The sequence below is a fragment of the Eleutherodactylus coqui genome, chromosome 5, assembly GCF_035609145.1.
Source record: "Eleutherodactylus coqui strain aEleCoq1 chromosome 5, aEleCoq1.hap1, whole genome shotgun sequence".
NCBI classification, from domain to species: Eukaryota; Metazoa; Chordata; class Amphibia; order Anura; family Eleutherodactylidae; genus Eleutherodactylus; species Eleutherodactylus coqui.
Genome location: NC_089841.1, coordinates 21,446,890 through 21,453,972, shown reverse-complemented (window position 1 = coordinate 21,453,972; position 7,083 = coordinate 21,446,890). Strand labels below are relative to the sequence as shown.

Below are 7,083 nucleotides of genomic sequence, written 5' to 3'. Positions count from 1 at the left end.
CCACCATAGTCCTAGACTCCCACAAAAAAAGAAATAGAACTCCACGAAGAGATACATTTCCTTCATGATAAGTGGGAAGATGTTGAAAATAGGGCCTGTCGGGACAACATCCGCATCCGTGGAGTCCCTGAATCCATCAGAGATCTACAATCACCAGTGACGGAGCTGTTCCAGGAGCTCTGCCCCAGCATCCCAATCCATCGATTGGACCTCGATAGAGTTCATAGAGCTTTGTGAGCACCAAACCCAAACGGCTCCCCAAGGGACATTGTGTTATAACTCCACTTCCACAGCACTAAAGAGCAATGGATGTGTGCTGCTCGATCTAACATTCCAGGGCTTTGACTATCAGCTGTTTCCCGGTTTGGCACCATCTACACTGTCCAAGAGGAGGTCCATTTAAATGATAGGAGCTCGGACGCATCGAGATAAAAGCTTTCTCCTCTCTTTATTCAGTATGTGCCCATCATAACAAGGAGAACACAGACGTCCTGAGGACACGTTTCAACCTTCTCAGGTCTTGATCACCTCATTCACAATATGTTACTTCCTTCCTTAAATAGTAATCTTATTGCATTTTCAGCTGTTAATTAACCCTTACATATCCCTGAGCACAAGCACTAAAGCCTGGGCTCCCCGCTCCTATGGGAGTTGCCACTTATATGCATTGCTTCTCAGATTATATTGACCTCGATAACATTCAATATTATATAAGGTTTAAAATAATAAATTTACTCATTATATTAAACTGGGGAATAATAATTATATTAACTGCGATTCGGAAAACGTAATATACATGATTTCCTGTAATTTATGCACTCTTCAATATATAGGATGTACTATGAGCAAATGAAGGACTAGAATAACAGAACATGTAAGACACATAAAACATGCCAATATCAGTCATTCTGGTATAACGAAGCGCTTTATTGGGGAACTCTCACAGACATTGGAGGGCGTCAGTTATTGTGGTATTGAGAAAGTCACGAATAACAGAAAGCAAAATATAAACCAAACTGAATTATTATAAATAGAGCATGCCGCGATTTGTTTGCCGCGCGGCCAAATCGCGGCCGTCTGCATAGGATTGCGTTTGGCGACGCAATCCTATGCAGGCTTCCAGCAGCGGAAATTTCACGGAAAATGCCGCCGCGGAATTTCCGCTCGTGTGCAGGCGGCCTTTCTCATTTCAAGATAAAGTGCATACTATTTTATCCCCTGAGGGTGCCCGACGCTGCTTCAAAGAATTAACCCTTCAACAACCTCCTCCTCAGCCGGGCTCCACAGCTTCATCTCCTACATCCCCCTCACCTCCAAAACCTACACCTGGAGTCAGAGGGAAAAATGCGGCAACTTCCTGAAATGATCCATAATCTCCTGGAGTCGTGGTTATGAAAGACTTTTGAGACAACAAGACGTCAAACTTTTCTGCCGACTCTTTCTTTCTCACCTGTTGTAAGCATCTCCTTGTATTCAAATAAGTTAAAATCACCTCACGACAATACTCATGAGTTCCCATCCAACAGACAAGGTGAAAGAGATATGACAGACATACTCCTGGCGACAAATCTTTAGGAGATTGGAACAATGCACCTCCTAAACAGATTGATACCTACAAACAAGTCACGTACAGGTATCACTGTCAGGTTTTGTTTTGTTCTTTGCTTTGTTCTTTTCTTTTGGTCAGCTTCCCTCTCTCTTCCTCCTGTCTGCTTTCCTCCCTTACCCTCCCTAACCCCCATAGGGTCTTCTCCGACCTTTTCTATCTTTAGCCATCAACAATGTAAACCACCCCTTTCGGAGCCAATGTGGCTTTCTACCTGTAAACCCTCCCGTAACAATGAGGAGTCCAGCAGTTGCTGCCGCTAAGGCAGTCCCACCCATCGCTCCCAGAATTAATCACATTCGTTGGCCGCACCGTTTCCCCCTGCTTCTTCCTTCTCCCTGCTCCCCCAAACCTCTCCTCCCATGGGGTGGAGTTTCTGAGACAGTTTCCACTCTTCATATTCCTTCCTTCCACCCATGGACCTAAAAATAATTTCTCACAACGTACAGGGCTTTAATTCCCTGCAAAAACATTCAAAGACATTCTGATGCTACAAGAGCAGAAACGCAGATATAGTTTGCCTGCAAGAAACCCACTTCTCCGCCAACTTTCCCCTACATTAGCTTTCTCCCCAATACCCCACATTTTAATCAGCAAAAGCACCAACCACAACCAAGGGAGTCACCATCTGCTTCAGTGTCAGTTCCTTTCACACATGTCTCCATTATTGTGGACCCAGAGGGTCATTACCTATTACTAACTGGCTCCATCCAAAATGTTCCAGTAACCATCATCTCCTACGATGCTCCAAATTCAAGGCAAATTCAATTTTTCATGAAACTTTTCGAATTGGTTGAGGCCAACAAAACAGACACTAAAATTCTCTGCTATGACTCAAACTGAATTCTTGACCCGAGTCTGGATAGGAATTCTACCACTCTCCTAGCCCAACCTCTGCTGCCCCAACATGCAATCTCACACAACTTTAAGTCCCTCCTTCAGCAATACCACTTAGTAGATACTTGGCGGGAACTAAACCCAACCACTAAAGACTGTACACACTTTTCAGCTCCGCACTCCCTATACAGGACAATAGACCAGATTCTAGTTCCTGACACCTTTGTACCTCAAATACTGCAGTCTAAAATCCTGTCAGTCCCATGGTCTGACCATAGCCCGCTGTCCACCACCTGTAATTCCTTGGTGTCTAAACCCACAAATACATCTTGGATTCTTAACGACTCACTTTTATCAATCACTGAGGTTGTATCCCTATTAACGCCACAACTGGAGGAATACATTCATATTAACAGTCCCTCAGCCTCCTCCCCCATTTCTCTTTGGGAAGCACACAAAGTAGTGATTCGAGGTCATCTAATACAAATAGCAGCCCGCAGTAAACAGGAAGGCATGTCACAACAACTGAAATTAGAACAACCAGTCTCTCAGCTTGAAGAGGTAGCCAAAAAAACACCCATCTAAAATTAATCTCCAAGCATTATCTTGAGCTAGAACTGAACTGGATCTTTGCCTTACTGGCTCAATAGAACAGAGATTGCGTTAGTCCTGTCAGCGATATTATGTATTCAACAATAAACCCTCCACGCCCCTAGCCCTCAGATTTCACTCACATCCCAACATAAATTCCTTTTACAAGCAATGTACAAACCAAAATGAAGTCACTGCAAATCCACACACAATAACGCGGGAATTCCAGAAGTTCCTAGTCAAATTGTACTCACAACAATGTTCCCTCCCTATAAACCAAATCTCGTCTTATCTCCAAGAAATGCCACTATCTACACTTGAAGAAACATTCCTTGACAATCTGGCATCTAAAATTACCCAAGAAGAAGTGACAAATGCCATGAAAGCACTGAAGACCAATAAAAGACCTGGCCCAGATGGCTTTTCGGCCCTGTATTATAAGACATTTTCACCAATTCTGTGCTCCTATCTAGCAGAGACCGTCACCAAATCGGCCAGACAGCCCTTCTGGCTTCTATATCAATAATACCCAAGCCAGATAGAGACTCGTTAGACAAACAAAATTACCCCCCCCCCCCCATATCCTTAATAGACATATAGCTTCTCACCACAATCCTAGCGGCGTGTTCAAATATGGCCCTTCCTTTACTAGTTGGTAAAGATCAAGTTGGATTTGTCCCAGGCCCTTGATAGTATTCAAAGAGTAATCCACCTCACCGACCTCTGTAGAACCAGAGGTATCCCAGCAATGCTTCTATCCCTAGACATAGATAAAGCTTTTGACACTTTTGGCTGGGAATACCTATTCTTGGTCCTTGACCGGTGAGGGTTCCCTGGAGAGTTCCTCTCATGGCTACGGATATGCCCACCCCAGGGCCTTTGTACGTTATAGCGGCTTCTATTCCGATATATTCCCGATCCATCGGGGGACACGACAGGTTTGCCCACTGTCCCGATTACTCTTCATCCTGGCCATAGAACCTCTGGCTATTAAAATTCGTAATAATCTTGATATAAAGGGGATCGGAATTGCTTCGGTTCACCACAAACTCTCAATGTTTGCAGATGATCTGCTAATGCTCACATATCTTTCCCACACACTACAATATCCAACCTAATGGCAGAACTATCCAGATTCGGGTCAAATCTCTGGCTTAACAATTAACCATACAAAATCCAAAGCATTTAACCTCACGCCATCTCCCGAGTCAGTAGATTTGCTTCAGATGAACTTTCCCTTTCAGTGGGCAACAGGCTCTTTAGGCTACCTGGGCATCCAATTGACAAACTCCTATACATCCTTATATAGTCAAAATTACATTCCCCTCCTCCGCAAGACAAGGGTACTCCTGGAGAGTTGGAGCCGATACCACATTTCCTGGATCAGGAGAGTTAATGCCTTAAAGATGTCACTTCTCTCTAAACTATTATAGTATTTTAGAGCGCTCCCGATACGGGCACCTGGATACATGCTGAAGACTCTTCAGCAGATGTCCCTTTGATTCGTATGGAGTGACTCGGTCCCAAGGGTCTCGCGATCCACCTTATATAGACACAGACGGAAGGGAGGCTTTGGAGTTCCTAATTATTTGAAATACTACCAGGTGGCTCCGCTAGCTCTCTTGCACTCCTTCTCTAACACTCCTCTTTGGGTGTCCTTGGAAGCAACTGAAATACACCCCCATACTACCGACTCCATTTTATGGATACCACCCAAACATAGGCCCCCAATCAGCAATCCCATCATTAGCCACTCCCTTCATATCTGGGACTCTATAAAGTATTCAGGGAAGCTAATATCTCCTCATCTACATCTTATGCCACTTTTACAAAACCCTTTGTTTCTGCCGGGAATGGAATCGCCCCAATCGTTTGGGAATTGGACAAGTCAGGCCTCATCAAACTGTATCATTTGCTTCCAATAAATGGACCCACCCCTTTTCCTATCCTACAGAAGAGATTTAACTTACCGCCTTCAGACGTATTCCGATACCTGCAGCTAAAACATGATATATCCTCTCTCCTTACGAACACGAGCTCTCCACTGACCTCAACTCCATTTGAGAGATATTGCTATAAATACCCACCCGCAGCAGGCCTCGTTTTGCAGATTTACTTGGGACTGGTGCATTCCCCCTATCGTACACAATTACCATACATAGTGCGCTGGGTAAAGGACCTCGGCGAAACTCTCTCTCAGGAAGATTGGGTTCAGATATGGGAGTCTACTAACAGTAGCACCAGAAATATATTAATGCTAGAAACTTCATTTAAAGTATTGCTCCGCTGGTACTTAACCCCAGATCGAGTAGCCCATGCAATACCCGGACGCTCTCCCCACTGTTTCCGTGGATCTTTAGTTTCGGGAGATATGCTCCACATCTGTGGTCCTGTCCTCGGGCTAGGAGGCTACAGATTTGAGTTTACGTCTTAATATACTCAGGCCAGAATATATGCAAAAACCCTTGGGTGGCGCTGTTAAGTAAACACATAAGTAACCCCCCCCCCCCAACTCCAGGAAACTAATCTCCTTCCTTCCAGGGTGGACTGGTATCTAATAAATTAAAAAGGTGGCCTCCATTCTAGCCAATAGGCTCAAGAAAGTTTTGATAATATGGACCCCATGGCTAGATTACTCCCTCCCCTCGCAAAATAATAGATTCCTAACCTCCCTGTAAAAAAGAAGAATAATAAATGCCTACTTAATCACCATCCTATAGCCTGAGACTGTCCTCTGCAGTGTCCACCCCATGGGAAAAACTCCCCGTCTCTGAAGTTACCCTTCCCCCCTTTCCCTATATTTTGCCCTATATCCCCCTAAATTCAGGTTGGCCCTGGCCAGGCCGTTAGTATTCTGTTACTCGCAATTAACAGTCTAGCTTCAAGATTGGACCGGGACACTAAGAGAGAAGACTGCTCTAAATTTGCCTTTCAGACATGTTTTCTCCTCTCTTTCCCCCCAATCTATATCATTGGCTTTTGTTACATATTAATGAGACTGGGACGCATTTCAGGTAAATGTTTATTACATTATTGTAAAATATGAAAATCTCAAATAAAAATTACAGTAATAAAAAAAAAAAAAGAAAAACCAGTTTGTAACCGACAGCGTTCATTTATACTGAACAATAAGAATTTGAACAATCGTCAATCGAGTGAGAAACAGACAAAAGGCAATGCAATGGGCGCTGCAATGGGTGCTGCAATGGGCACTGCAATGGGCGCTGCGATGGGCGCTGCGATGGGCGCTGCGATGGGCGCTGCAATGGCCGCTGCAATGGCCGCTGCAATGGGTATGTGTTTCTTGCCCAGTTCCACAATCCTCTATGTGGGAGAGTTTGTAAGGAAACACATATCATCCCAGCACCATTGGTCACCTAGGAATTTATATAGACGCTACATTCACAGGTCTTTTTACATTTTACTCCGTACCTTAATACTAATGACTGGAATCCTACATTTACCGGCCAAGACTCTGATCTATTGACTATTTAGACAGGAGTTGCTGTTCTTTCTCTCTTCTTCCCACTTTGCTCTAACTGGATTGGTTTTTTTTTTTTAACCTTTTGTTTTGGAGCACTCTCCATGTATTGTGGAGACTCTGTTCTGTTTGGGATATTGTTCCCAGGATATTACTTTATCCTAGCACCTTCTAGTGAGGAATCAGTGCAACATTTGTAACGCTCATTTCTCAATAGGTGTTTCAATCAGCCTGGTTAGTTTTTATTTTTATGAGCATACTCCTTATTTTTCTGGGAGTTTTTCTATTATTGGTGTGGTGGAAGCCCAGTATATATCTATATGGATCGGTGGGCCTTGGCAGTAGACAGTTGTCAATTTAACATTCTGTATACATATTTTCTTTCTGTCTTGCTACAAATATAACGTTCTTACAGTTATGCAATAGCTACTTCCGCTTATATGAAATATCTGTTTAATAAACTCTGCTGGATGGAATTTAGCACGCAATCAAGATATAAATATATCTGTTTGTCCGGTTGCATGGGTGATTAAAGGAACTAGGAAGTAGACAATGAACCGAATCTGAG

General features: G+C 43.6%; 1 protein-coding gene across 1 annotated transcript in view; it reads right to left on the bottom strand.

Moving 5' to 3' along the window:
• Window positions 1-7,083, bottom strand: part of LOC136628983 (zinc finger protein 585A-like) — a 211,254-nt gene that overhangs the window by 71,863 nt on the left and 132,308 nt on the right. The gene's annotated exons all lie outside the window — the stretch shown is intronic.